The 15179-nt window shown below is 41.4% G+C and overlaps 1 long non-coding RNA gene across 2 annotated transcripts; it reads right to left on the reverse strand.

Moving 5' to 3' along the window:
• Positions 1–2129: 2129 nt before the first annotated feature.
• On the reverse strand, positions 2130–14363 carry LOC118557276. Of its 2 annotated transcripts, none has more exons than XR_004927754.1 (4): positions 14268–14363; positions 5285–5388; positions 3934–4006; positions 2130–3802 (listed from the first exon to the last, which is right to left on the reverse strand). It is a non-coding gene; the product is annotated as an uncharacterized LOC118557276 (long non-coding RNA). The 2 variants fall into 2 exon arrangements; XR_004927753.1 differs by having other exon boundaries at positions 5285–5516.
• Between the last annotated feature and the right edge of the window lie 816 nt (positions 14364–15179).

Consider the following 15179-nt stretch of genomic DNA (forward strand, 5'->3'; position numbering starts at 1 on the left):
GAGACTAGAAGTAACTATAAATTCAATCCATATATCATTTACCATCTCCCAGAAAGCACCACAGCTTAAGAAGGAGCCTGTGTCACTGTCCTTAACGAAGCGACAGCTCCAGATTCATGCTTCAGATCATGAACGAAGCCCCTGTTTCAAAACGGACGCCTCGAAGCACAGCTGAAATTTTGGGGCTGCCTACAAGCCAAATGTTCATTGGAGAAATATGAAATGGTCAGACATTACAGCTGTGAAGCACAGAGGTGGTACCATCATGCCAGGGGTCTGTTGTTTTTTACTAGAGGTGCTGGATGAAATAATGAAGAGGACTACCTTTAAAATCTTGATCTCTACCGTCAAGACGGCTAGATGGCTGAACCGTTGGAGCTTCCATCAGAGAAATGTCCCCAGAGACACACAATGCTGGTTTTGGAATGACCAAAGCTGGCCAACATAAAACATCTGCATGATCTCAATCTCACTGTGATTCCATGGATGCTTTCTAGAGCTGTGTCTGAGCATGGAAGTCGGCTAATTTAAAAGATCATTTCAGGTGAGGAGAGTGGTCAGATCTCCAGACAGAAATATACCAGAACCGTGTCGATGCCCACATAAGAAGGGTCCTTCCTCTGTAACCTGTTGAGGGACATGAGTCTAAAAGAAACCTCTGAAGCTGGATACTGTCACCATTCCTTAACGCATAAAAGAAGCATTTCAGTATCTCATTGAAAGCCCCAAACTGGTCAAATTAGAAAGGCATTTGTGCTGGAGATGCGTCTGTAAGCTTCCAGTCTGAACTGTATATGAATGCACCCTCTGCAAACAGCATTAAACCTCACAGCAGAGAGTCTCATTTCATATCTCACAGCATATGACATCAACAACAACAAATACCACAAATCATGCCTCTGATTCTCAACAGAGGATAAATCGGCCGCGGCATAGCATGTCCTGTGGAGAACATAATTCTCCTTACAGTCTATATGCAGCGTCGACAGCCCTTCGCCTGTGTGCACGTTGGCGTTAGGAGTGGCATCCGTTTCATTAATGACAGTATGGCGGCTTCCCCAGCAGGGATTACCGCACCGTGTGCTCGGGCTCTCCCACCGTGAGCCGTAATGAAGCGGGGCTGTGGAGGCTGCAGGTTTCTCTTCTTTCACCGGAGCAGATAACAGCTCTGAACGTGACGGCATAGCCGCAGATTAAAACTGTCTGAGACGAGGAAGGGGGGGCTGCTGGCAGAGGCTGATGCACTTGTTGACTTGGCGGTCCACTTAAGCAGCAGATCCCAGAACAACTGCTCAGAAAGTGAAGGAAGACTGAGTCAAAGGTGATTGTTTAATTGGTTGCAGTCCAGTCTGAGGACCGCTCAGCGGCTCCTGATGTCTGGATAGTGACCCCAACCTGGGGCATTAGCAGAATATGGACGATGGCTGCTCTTAAATAAACTGGCAAAACAACGCATCATCATTTTCCCTCTCTCTGACTTTAAATCAGACCTTTTCTGTTTTTAATCATGTTTGGATCTACTTGCTAATTGCCAAAATAATGAGTTTTTAGTTTGTTGTTTTTTTCAATTATGTCATTCTGTTCAGGAAAGGAGACGGGTTCCACATGTTCTGTGGTTTCTATAAACCTTAGAACCAAAGCTGAGGAGCTTGTGACGATACTGCCTTGGTGAGACAGCGTCATCCCTGCGTGTGAAATGAGTCTTGTACCAACATGGCCTGAACAGCCACTCACAAAGGAAGAAGCCATTACTCCAGAAGTGAGAAAAAAAGCCCGATCACAGTTTGAAAAGTCACTCAGGAACAGAGAAGTTGATTTTTATCTTGTGATCTAATCAAACCTAAAATGCATTGTCTGACTAAAATGATCACCATTACATTTGGAGGCAAAGCGGGGAATAGGGGTGTTGCAGCATAAGATTGTCAGGGTGCGTTTTTTTCTACTGGAGCAACTGCTAGACTTGATTAACTACAGCACCATGAGGAAATATTAATATGTAGAAATACGGAAGCAACAACTCGAGAAACCAGCAATGAAGTTAAAGCCTAGCTGTAAATTGTGTTTTACGACTGGACAGACATTAAGCATACCACCAACTCAATTAAAAAGTGGTTTATTTTATATATATGTACATATCTCAGTCACTCAAAGGTGTGTGTGAGCAAGACGGCCCACAAACCCAACCTAGTTGTACCGGTTCCCCTGGACAGAAAGCCAAAACCTTTGATCCAAATCCTGCAGTTTAAAAGACCAAATATTACAGAAGTGTTTGTTAAACCTAAGTAGCCTAAACCAGGAAAGATTTAGACTGATTTCACGTCAGACAGTGAGTATAAAGGTAATACGTCCATTTTTACTGTGTCTGGTCCCAGCTGTAGCTGCTGCATTGATCGGCGCTGTTTAGCATAGAAACATCGGTTCCACTCTACTGTCTGGTGAAAGTCAACGTGGTTAATAATTAGTTAACAATAGTTTTTACAGTTCATCTAATCTGAAAAATTAAACTCTTGGATTTGGGGACTCCTAAAGTTTGGGGCCATGAAACACTAAACTGAACATCTTGAGATAATCTCCACAAATGCATTAGGAAATAACTGCTTTAAGCGTTTTAGTTACCGAAACAATGCCAGTGGTAATATTAGTTGTCAGAAATGGAAAAAGCGATGTGGATGTGTGCAGGCTGATGGGCACATACCTGCCAGGCACACCTGAGGCCCGTAGATGTGCACCGGAAAGGTGGGATTCTGTCTTTGCATTGGAGAAGCCTACATCTACTGTAATTCTGTCATATATGCACACAAAACCAGCGCTGATGTTTGTGTTTGGATGCCTATTTGTGGTTGGAGATCTCCTGACACGTCACAAAGACATCGTGTTTATGTTCATCTTCAAGCCATGATTGAGTGGATTATCGTCCGCCTACTTTGTGCTGGGGAAATCTTTGAGGTAAAGCCGGCTCCTTGCTGTGGTCTGAACCTAATCTACCTGAAGAGGAGTCTGCAAGCAAACAGTGAGTCAACAAGTAGTTTCCTTCAGTTTTCTGTTGGCACAGTTTGAGCAACGTAAGATGCATAAACTATTTTTATCCGTTGCGCTGAAACAGGTTGTAAAAAATGGTCCGTTCCCCATCTGTATGTATGTATTCATTTAGCGACAGCAAAACGTGGCATAGAATCATTTTCTACCTGAATATTTGAACAGAAATCTCTCTGTTTTAGCTTTTAAGGCTAGAACAAGATTCCAGCGGCTCGACTCCCCTGCAGGTCTCTCTGGTTGTTCAGATCCGGCAAGATCAGGCGGAGAGAGCAGATCTCAGCGAGATCAATACTCCTTAGTGGATTTCCTATATCAACCACACAGAAATCCTACCATCTGTGACATATAGGTTGAGCGTATAAGTCACTGCTGGATGGGATCCAATCCAATAAGTCGCTCTTCACACCGTCTGTTCTTGTTGGGTTGGAAATGCTGAATGGGCTCAGAGAGGTGGATGAGCAGAGGCACCAGGTAGCGGCACCAGGTGGAGCAGTCCCTTTTTTTTTCCTTTTTGTCACAGCGGTTCAGTTTTTTTTATTGCCCTTTGCAGTTCGGTAATCTCTTTCTGCTGTTTATAAATAATTATGCTGTGATAGCAGGAATGAATGATCACAGCCAGAGCAGATCTACCCTCTGAATCAGGAAGGTTTTCCTTTTATGCATCATTTGGTTTCACGTCTTCTTATCTTCATGAGACCAAAAGTCGACCAGACCCAGGAGGCCATGAGGTACAACAGGTGCTTAAAAAATGTTGATGGTCCTTTTCCTGCAGCGAATCACCAACGAGAAGACAAGAATTAACAGGTATTCATTTAGCGCACAGTAGAAAATTCAAATGATACAATAACTGTTTGAACTTGATTACAAAAAGAAACGTTAAAGCAAAAGCGTTCTTACCCGTTCCACTTTTGCTCGTTTTGTCACACTATGATGGACTGCGAACCTCTCCAAGGTGTACTTGACTGCAGCACTGCAAAAACAGAACTAAAAATAAGTAAAATGTTCTTAAAATCAGTGTATCTGTCCTTGATTTGAGCAGGTAAATAAGATGATCTGCCAATGGAATAAGATTTTTGCACTTAAAATAGGAACAACTCATCTTCATCATCTTATTTCAAGTGCAGGATGTCTAATTATCCTATTTTATGGGAAAAATACTTATTCCATTGGCAGATAATATTATTTACCTGCTCAAATCTGGGACAAAAACACAAACTTTAACAACATTTTACTTATTTTTAGATCCGTTTTTGCAGTGAGGAGATCGGCCCCGTCTTGTCATCTCAGCACAAAAAAATAGAATCTTTTTGTTAGTCTTTTTAAAAGAAAATCAAATACTGAGCAGCATCAGAGGACATTTGTTCAAACTCCTCCAGATTTTAGTTTGATTTCAAGTCTTGTTCTCTTCACCAGACTACAGGCAACCAGAGCCAGGAAGTACAGAGGTCCAAAAACTGACTTTTAATTACCTTTTACCGGAAATCTGGAATCATACTACAAATTAAATGTTTTACTAAAAGCGGAAATGAATTAACTGAATGATACAACATACTGATTATTTCAGATAAGCATTGAAATTAATGTTAACTTTGAAAGTATATCAGAGCTCTGATTACCCCGTATGTTCCTAACAGAGCACTTCGCTCTCAGACTGCAGGTCTGCTGGTGGTTCCTAGAGTCTCTAAAAGTAGAATGGGAGGCAGATCCTTTAGCTATCAGGCTCCTCTCCTGTGGAACCAACTCCCAGTTTTGGTCCGTGAGGCAGACACCCCGTCTACTTTTAAGACTAATCTTAAAACTTTCCTTTTTGACAAAGCTTCTAGTCAGAGTGGCTCATGTTACCCTGAGCTATTTCTGTAGAGCAAACTGTCTGGATGGTATGATTGAATATGACTTTGTGTTGTTAATTGACTGTATATAAATAAAATTGAATTGAATTGAAAGTTGAAGAAGTTCAATGTAAACATCAGATATTATTTGGCATTATGCACACACAAGAGCCACTGCATTGTTTGAGTTTTAACAACTGTACAAAAACTAAAAAAAAAAAAAAAAAAAAAAAAAACTGCCCATTGGGAGAATAAACTTTAGTCATGAAAAAAGAAAGTCAAAGACAGAAAAATGTCCTCAGTGATGGAGTAGAAATAAAAGTTCTGTTGGGAAAACTGGGATTTACAACATCTGGAGTCTATAAAAGTGGCAGCCAACAAATAATTTTTTTTACGAGGTGTAAACATTGAAAACTTACTGTGATTTCTTCTGTCAGCTGATGAACTGGCCGTGGTGTTTCCCAGTGTGAATGCTGCAATGCCAGACGGCTGCTGGCCTGGACGCTCCCTCACAGCAGCAGGCCTGCATGAGCAGTGGAGAGAAACCCCCCGTTGGTCTCCATGTGCAATGCAACAACACACAGCAAATCAGTTAGCAGAGCGACGAGTCGATGATTTCACTCCAGTAAGACGCGACGCCAGGCACCGAGTCTGTGTGGAGGCAGAGATGGATTTTAAATGTGGAGCAATAAACTCTCTGAGTGCTACGGGATCAAATGTTTGATGGTCTGGAAACACACTGTGGAAACAAATAGACACAAAACGTATTGTGGCCTGTCAGAAACTTGTTTGCACTACATTTGTCCAGCTTGCTCTAGTTCCCACAGCTAGATATTTCTGAAAGGTCAATAAGATTTATGAATGTTAATCTTCAAACAGAAAGGGAGGCTGAAAAAGTGTCCAACAGGAATGTATTTTTAGGATAATTACTTGAAAGCATTTAAAGGAGCATAGTGCAAGTTCCAGAGTTTTTGCAAACGTCTGCCCCCTCTGGTGACAAGTTGAAATGACACCAGTGTTGTGCACATGCAAGGAGAACAGGTCTTTAGTTTAAAGACGTGATTTCTTCTGAGGTAAGAAAGTTATAAATATTAAAGTTAGCTCGTGTTCTTTCACTTATTACGATTACAGAGGAGACCCAGCAAAGTAGCCAGGTGAACGAAAGCGGGCAGCACATCACACCCACAGGATTCGGCCTGAATCACTTTCTCATGAACTGACTTAGTCACTCTATAGACTACTGTGATAAAAAGGGGAAAACTCAAAAGAAAATAAATAACATTTATCTTCAAAAATTGCTCAATGCACCTTTAACAAAGCAGTGCAGAACCCTTACAGATGTTGGGTTTCAGAGGAAGGTTTGAAATTTAACTTGACTTTTTTATGAGCCAATAATGGTTTATGAAATATCAAAGATGAAACAACTGTGGCAGGAAATTGAGTTGAAAGCCTTTTGAAGGACAAGTTTGAGCAGGATCTGTGGCTCTAAAGCAATGCGGTCCAAACTTGTGGTCATGGGGGCCAAAAATGTCAAGTTGAATGTACTTAGGGGTCTCAGAATTGCAAAAAGTATTCTACCTGCTCAACAATAAAAACAATATCTAAATTAACCAAGCAAAGGAGTCTGATTTCTGTAGAAAGGGACCTGTAAATCATTGTGGACTTAAAACATAAACAGGGATCTATATATATAAAAAAATAAACAGAAAATGATATCCTAAATTTTTTGGGCTGATCACCTTTTTCTAGATTGCTTTGTTTTGTGTCTTTTCAGCAACAAGACCTGGACATCTACTAACTCTTGCTTTAGCTAGCCAGGTTAAATATGTGGGCTCAGCCTAGTCTGCTTGTTAGGAAAAGTTGCTGCATATTTGTGGTTCTATTTACTATTAATCTATATCAAAAGCAAAAACATTTCTGATAAACCCAATACTTTGGGTTTCACCTTATATTTTCCATTTGAAGAATATTTTGATTTGTCTCTTTTTGAAAGGCCTCACATCAGTAAAAATTTAAATCTAACATGAAATTGTTGAAGAGCGGTCGGGGCCCCCCAGAATAGTTCACAGGGCTAAGTATGGCCCCCGGGCTGCTTTTGGACACCCCTGCTCTGTAGCTTCATCTGGATCTTTACGTCCTCCTCAGCTGCTCTTAATAATTCTGGTCTTACATAAAAACAAACTGAGCAGTTTCTCTAAACATAAAAGCAATAAGAAAACATCGGTTTAAGATCTTCTTATATCTGCTTACATGCAGTTAGCACCGATTTTCCACAGTAGAACAACATCAGTGATTCAAGAAATATTTGATTTTGCTGCAAACTGATGTGCTGATTATTTTTTTATTCCTTATTTAAACAAAAAAAACTTTCTATTTATTTTACAGGTATTTATAAACCACACATTTCTGACTCCACCAAGAGATTACATTTATTAACAAATATAATATCTGAGTGTAGTAACAGCCATGGACATTTAAAATAAAACAAAAATAATATCAGTATAATTTTTGTGCTGATTGTTTACATAAGTTGACTTTACACTGATCTTTTAAAAATTAGACAATTCTAATATGAAGTTAAATTGGGAAAAGTTATTGGAAATGTTTCAAAATGTTTGCTGATATAAACCTAACCTTAAATGACTTTAAACCAACCAGTTCTGCACTTTTATATGAGCTTCTGCTGCTCATCAAAGTGTTTGAGTTTCGTCTCTAAACAGAGCAGCCAGATAACATCCCCCCCCCCCCCCCCCCCCCCCCCCGCTGCAAACTGCTTGTGTGCACGGTCTGCTGCTGATAAAATAAAATAAAATAAAAATAAACAAGTGACAAAAGTGTTCTCAGAAATGTTGCTTCTATCCAAGTTGTTCCGTTGAAGTTATGAAAAGTGTGGCAGCAGTCACTTGTGCTGACTCTGCCAAAAATGGGTTTAGTTACAGAGTTTGAAAACTGCCAGTGTAATTATTACACTGCTGCCTCGTGCAACTCTGAAATAATTACACTATGACTAATGTACAGGGCAAAAGTATTCACACCCTTAACATTTTCCTTTTTCCATGACATTATAACCCCAAACTATAATGTATTTTATACATATTCCATTTTAGACCAACACAAAGTAACAAATAACTGTGAAGTGGAAAGAAGAGGAAGGATAGTTTGTAATATTATTTTACAAGCATAAATAAGAAGAAGTGTGTGCTGTGCATATAACTGGCCCTGGTTTTTCTTAATTTCCTTCATGCTACAGTCAACTCAAACTCCACATTTTCAGGCGTCAACAGTTAACACACACAGGCTTAAACAGTGGTACTCATGGTCTAAGTGACACATTTTGTTTGCAAAAGGCTCTGGTTGTGCCTGAACATGTAAAATATAAATGAAATGTAAAAAATAAAAAAAATGACATTGCCTTCAAATAACAAAACCTGCCACCAAGTCTGTGAGCTCCTTCAATCAATCTATACACAATGGACAACAAATCACAGCACTACAATCAGCGAATCACTGGTGCCATTAGTAGCTGGTTACATAACTTTAATCCAAGTTATTTTTATTATTTTCCACATGGGCTTTGTTAAATTTTCATTTTTGCAAAGAATTGGAACCAGAATCTGAAAAGCTTCGATGTGAATTTTGCTGTTATAGTTGCCTAAATTTGAAACTCTGAAACTTGAGCCCTTCCCTCTCCACCTCCACCTCGCACACAGACTCCTCTTCCTCAGACTCCTCTTCCTCAGACTCCTCTTCCTCAGACCTCCTCCATCCATGATGTGAAAAACAACCCAGACATACAGAAAGAGCTGCAGAGTGATCGCTAATTGAACATCTGAGAGTCAAACAGGCTCTTGATTTCATCCTGGTCCAGCTGGTTGGGAGTAGAGGTTTCTGTTTGGTTACCGTAGGTAAACAATGGAGTTTCTGCCTGAATGACATCTGTCAGCTGTTTTGTAAAAATAAATTGGAAATTCAATGAGAAAGAGTCAACACATTTGTGTCTTTTGCTCCGCTGACAACTGAGTGGATCCCCGTTTGTTGAAACAGGTCAGAGCAACCAGGGGAACTGTGCTGTGGCTGCAGGTCTGTGGGGAGTTTATCTACCAGCTTTAAACTTCTAGAGACTCAAACTTTTGAACTTTACTCTGAGTAAAACGGCTCAACGTCAGTTAGACTGGATGGAGAGCGTCTGTGAACTTATATTTTCAGGCCCTGCCACATATCCTCAGTAAATTGATTTCTGGACTTTGACTAGGCCGATCTGGCACATGATTCTGTTTTGATCTAAACCGTTCCATAGCATCTCTGGCTGCATGTTCAGGGTGGTTATTCTGCTGGATGATGAACCTCCACCCCAGTGTCAGCCTCAAACACCGTTCATTCAGCACTTTGGTCGCCTTTTGGATTGTAAAGCACTTTGTGAATGAATAAATAATGACGATAAACTGGTTTTCTTCCAGGATTGTTCTGCATTCAGCTCACTTCTCCAGAGCCTTCTCTCTAACCTGTCTGCTGGGTTCCTGGTTCTTCATCATGTTCTCTGACAAAGCTCTGAAGCCAGAAACAGAACATTTATACGTAGATTAGGTTACACACAAGTGGACTTTAAAAAAGTGACTTTAGAAGGAAATTAACATCACTGGACTGTATTTAGGGGCATCAGAATAATTGAGGCTTTTCAAACTTTCCAGAAATTAATTTATTAAAAGATTTGAACCATGTTTCATTTTCATTTCATCTCACATCTACTCTATCATCTGTGTTGGTCTGTCATGTAGAAATCCCGATGTGTTACGTGGAAAAAGTTCAGCAGGAGTGAATACTTTTTTCAAAGCTCTGTAAATCCCAGCCAAGCCCATTTTCAGTGAGATGTCTTCCTCTGAAATCTATTTAATAACAAAGTCAAACGTAAAATGACCGGCCGTGTTCTGACTGCACCTTTCAGGCCTGCTGAGGACGAGGTAGCGCCTCGTTGTAATGGTTTGTGCAGAGCCTCTCCAGCCACGCTGAGCGCTCAAAGCGCTTCGCCCCATCACTCCAAAACACGCACACAGAGCTGTAGCAACCTGGGGTTACGTGCCTTGCCCAGGGGCACGTCAGCATGTGACAGTGGGAGGCTGGAATCAAACCCAAAACGCTCAGAAGTCAAGACGACTGAGCCACAGTCAACTAAACACCAGGCGGGATCAGATCCAAATACGTTTAAGTTAAACTCTCAGCATTCAACTGGAGTTCATGCGCGCGCCCACCTGTGTGCTAAGCACTTCTGCACACAGTTTAAGTCAAGCTGCCGAACAGAAAGGCCAGTCACCAAACAAGGATGAGAAAATAAAGAGACACGAATTTACTCAGTATGACTAAAATCACGCGGGCGTCCATATTCCGGCAGAATCTGTCCCGTAACCACACAACATGAAAGCGCAGAGATTTCACTTGGAAAACATTTGTGTTTGGCCTCAGGAATTGAACTGAAGTTGGAATTAGGTGAATAAATTGTGATATTGTGTTTTTTCTTTACTTGGCGTCTCGGTAGTATTGCTCGTTTTATGCTCAGCGACGTGTTTGTACAGCTGGAACGTCTGTAAAGTGTGACATTAACTCTGCAGGCGCTGCAGCCTTTGTTCCTGCCCTCATATCCAGCTACGGTGCAGAAATACGGCACATTTGGATATTTTGCATGACTGAACATGACCGTTAGAGCAAAACTGAAGAAATGCCTGAGCTGAGATGTTCAGTCTTACGTTAGTAGCTTAAATCCATGAAGAGAAGTTGAAATTGTGTTGAAGAACGTCTCGTACTTTGATTCAGTCATACTGACTTTGTTTGTTCTTCCTTTTATCTATTTATTTTATCTCAAGCTCACGTTAAAAAAGGGCAGATGATATTCTTTCTCCACAATTTCCCTCTGCTTTTTTTTTCTTTTTTTTGACTCACCTTGGATTGTGAAGATTGTGGGACATGAAATGAGAGAAGCACCAAAGCAAACACGGGTGCTCAGGTGTAATTTTGTAGCTAAAGCGGAGCCTGGGAAACAGCGGCGGAGAGCGGCTCTCCAGACTCTGACTCTGGGTGGCTGACAGCCACAAGCTGAGGTAAACGTCAATTAAGCTGTTACAGAAGATGACAGGCCCAAAGAAAACAGACGACAGCGCAGAGGGCGGGGCGGCCTGTGTAAACTGCAGGTGTCTGAACACGATGCATCCGATGAGGCTAAAATGTTAGCAGCTTCGGACTTGTCAGATTTAACAGGACGGGGCGTGAGGAAGGCTTCAGAAAGCCATGCTGTCAGCAAGAAACCAATTCCTCTCTTAGAAAACCTGCAGATCTTCTGCTTATTTTGATTGTTATTCCATCAAAAATGTAATTATTGCCCAGGATGAGTTGCATATGTCCAGCATGGAGGACAATGCAGGCTTCACTGTGGACATGTTGACATTTGGACAACTGGGTCAAGTACGAATGGGGACGTTCCTTCTACACCTGGAATCCACCTTTTAGTTCTAATTAATCACAAACTGTGTTTAAAAAAAAAAAAAAAACTGTAAGCAGTGCAGGAAAATTCAGTCCATGTTTGACTTATTAATGTGATTATTAATATGGGTTTTCATACTAATCTCCATCTAAGACAGAAAATGCCTGAAAGTAGCACTGAACATGTTATGGGCTGCTTTTAGGTAAATTTAATAAAGTTACTGTAAAGTTTTAAAATGTTTAGATTTTTATTATAAAACCAGCCCATAAAGGTAAAAACCCACAAATCAGATTCCAGCTTCTGCAGTCTTTGCCCCCTGCTGGTCATACACTGTGGTTTTGCATAGTGTAGGGGGGGAGGGAGGGGGGGGGGGTGTAAGTAACACAGAGAAAAGTCCTTTGGGGTGTGTCTGCCATCATCTTTTTATTTGCTGAGCACTTGTGCTGCCCCCACAGAATGGCGCCCTGGCCAGAGAGCCGTATTGCCCGTATGAAAAGCAAAAACTGGCCCTGGTTGTTACACACACTGAGAAAAACCTTCACAATTCCCAAGGCATAGTAAAAACATTAAATGTAAAGCTAATGTAATAATAAGCTTCAAAAACACTACATAGTTAATGCATCAGGTCACCAAGCAGCTTATTAAATATATAATTTATTTATTATTGGGTCAATTAAAAGGCTTCCTACAACCATAGGCCGGCTTCAGTTGTTTCTGATGTGTGAAACCTGCAGTAAAGCATGTGTGTGTGTGTGTGTGGGGGGGGGGGGTCATCTGATTAGCTTGTTAGCCTAATACTAGTCTGAGGACTTTTTTATTAGAACTGACAACATGAGGTGAGGGAACCTTTGCTGATCTTGGAATTTTCCAAACTGTCCCTTTAATGCAAAATCCTCCTCTGTGAATCCTGAAGATGTTTTTGGTTTGAGGAGATAGAAGCAAATCTTCTGTTTTAGTTTTTTTATTTTTTTTTCCTTCTGTGGGGGGAAACAACAGGTGACGTTCACCCTTAAAGTCTTTAAACATCAACCGTATCATAGAAATTCTCAAGTCTCCCATGATGGAGCCTCTTTCTCTCCCTCCAAGCTCCATGAGCGTGGCACCGCTGATCTTTTCATCATGCTCAATGTGCAGAAATTGATTTGGAGAGAAAACAACTCAGATCTGTGTGTGTGTGTGTTTTGTTTTCATCCCCCTTTAATAGAACTTCAGAGGGCAGGAAGTGTGTGCGTCATGAAATCCGTCCTGGTTATCTGCTTTCACACGCTCTCGCCTGCCGCCTGCCCTCCAACTGCTGCGAGCCTCCACAGTGAGAGGGGCTTCTACACGGCTGCACGAACGGCACATGTATGCTGAACAAACACGCCGCAGACAGCAGCGCTGAGCGGGGCTTGAACTCCCCACAGCACACCTACCCTCCGCCAAGCTCACACAGATAAAATACTTTCACCCGGTTTTAAATCTGCGCTTTTGTGGAAAAAAAGGCGTTTATATATTTAATTTTTTTTCTCATTCTGAGCTGAGTAAACAGACACAAATGTTGCAGTAAATCGAGGCATCTTCTCCAATTTATTCTAAAAGTTTGCAAAAGAAGAGCTGTTGTTTTTTTCCCCCCTGCTAGAGTGTTAGTTTAGATGGATTGTAATGAATCTTGCGGAAAACCTCTCTTCAGGCCTTAGGTGAGGGTGAGAATGTGTGAGGTCACACCATGTGACCTTTAGCTGAAGCTGCAGGGCCTCCATTGGTTCAGAGCCTAAATCTCCACCTCCCCCAGACACAGGAGTCCTCTTTGCTGCAGAGCTCCTGCATGTTGGCACAACTCTCTCCCAACTGTCTTACTGCGAACCACACCTGCATGCAAACCCGTGTGCTAGCATACGTGTGTTTTCTGCTTTCCCATCTTATCTCACCTACGCACAGCTCTGACCTTACCAAGCTGGGTGTCGCTGTCCCCTCGGAGTCCTGCTGTGATTTAATTTGCCTCTGTTGCTCCATTGCCTCCCACAAATAATAAACTATTGATCCGAGCCACCCTGCCTGCTCTGAAACATCCGGAATCTGTGTTCATTATCTTAACCCACATCCCTCCAAGTCCCACATTTCCAGCTTGTAATATCAACATAGAGGGACGACACAACTAAAGACCCATTAGAACAGATGAAACGAAGGAAGGAGAAAAAAGTTCCTCTTAATTTGTATGTACCATCCATAAATACATTTAAAAAAAACAATGCCGATCCACATTTTATAGCTCTATTATACACTAAAAATGCTTTCCTGACATTAAGTGTAATCAAATATCCCTAAAGGCCATACAAAGCTTCCATGAAGACTACAATCATTGCCAAACTGCAACATATTTCATCTGCATTCATCTTTAGAGGCTGTAATTATTGTTACACTGGAGGTGCAGAGATACATGTTTTTCATGCATGCATGCATTTGTTGGCTTTTTCATTTAAATTCTGCTGAGAGCAGCAAGACTTTACTTTGGATTATTTTTTTTCTTCTAAAATCAGCAAGTGGAACAAATTTCCCATCAGCATGTACTGCTGTGTTTTAGGTAAATTTAAGGTGGTGGTGGGGGGGGGGGGTCTTTTGAGCTGAGATTGAAAACCACATCTTTGCTCACGCATTGCACCAACACAAACACATTATTTTACATGTATTATTAGAAAGGTTTGTTATTAATCCCTTAGAAATTAGTTTTCTTTGACGCATCAGGGACTCTGGAGTTGGGATAATTATTTCAAATAAAACCAAACCAGACTTTATGCGACAACTCAAGACAATTTAAACTATTCTGTGCAACTGAAAGCCTAAATTTCAACAAGAATATGAACAAAAAATATATTTTTTTAAAATGCAACGCCAGCTTCCATATGTAGTAATCACAAAAGCATCCTCGTCATTAAATATAGCTTGATTCTTACCTTTGAGCAGAGGCGGATATGAGGAGTGTGCAGTCCTGATCACCGTGTCAGCCAAATGAACAGCTTCCCACTGATGCCTCTTCAGGTCTCATGTTGATTGTGTCGATGTGTATTCAGACTGCAGACTTGTGTATTCGCCCGGGTTTATCCCCCCCACCCCACCCCTGCAGGATGATTATTTCTGCGCCTTACCAACTCCATCAAAAGGTGACACTTGTGGAAAATCTTAAAGGGTTTGCAGCTGCGCGCACAGCAGCGCCGGCATACAGGGCAACGGATGAACGCTTCGCTGGTGTTTGTTATTTGGCAGTTTTGTAAAAACAACACTCGGGACTTACTGAGATTTATTTCTGCTCATAATAAAGCCCCATGAGAGGCGACCTCAGGCGAGTCTCACGTTGGATCTTTTTGAATCAGGCCAGCCGGACCACCTCTGTGCTGAAAACGGTGCAAACGCTGCACTCTTACATCTCATAGTTGCATTTAGTTGGAATATAGACGCAAACCAAATAAATATTTGACGTTCTGACGCATGCACGTTGCCCGCATTTCATTTATTTCCCATGGAAATGTGGCGGTGTTTCCTCCGCGATGTCTTCGGTGAACGCTGCACTCATTCCCCGCTTCCTCCTGCAGACATCCCGGCCCTCAAAGCTCTGCAACTCCGCCTGTTTGCTCAAGCTTTCCAATCATAGTTTGTTTGCACATTTAACGCATGACCGAGAAAGAAAAATCACAAGTGGAAACAATATATAAAAAAGGCAAACAGATGAGGTCGGTTGCGTGTCTACAAAAGAGGACTCACTGGAAACAAAACCAAAAGAAATAAATATTAAAGGCGCACATAAGCGTCCAACAAAGGAGGGATGATTTGGCGCATTACTTCTTTTTACGCGTGTTTCTAAACCTTAT

Source organism: Fundulus heteroclitus, chromosome 23, assembly GCF_011125445.2.
Source record: "Fundulus heteroclitus isolate FHET01 chromosome 23, MU-UCD_Fhet_4.1, whole genome shotgun sequence".
Taxonomy (NCBI): Eukaryota; Metazoa; Chordata; class Actinopteri; order Cyprinodontiformes; family Fundulidae; genus Fundulus; species Fundulus heteroclitus.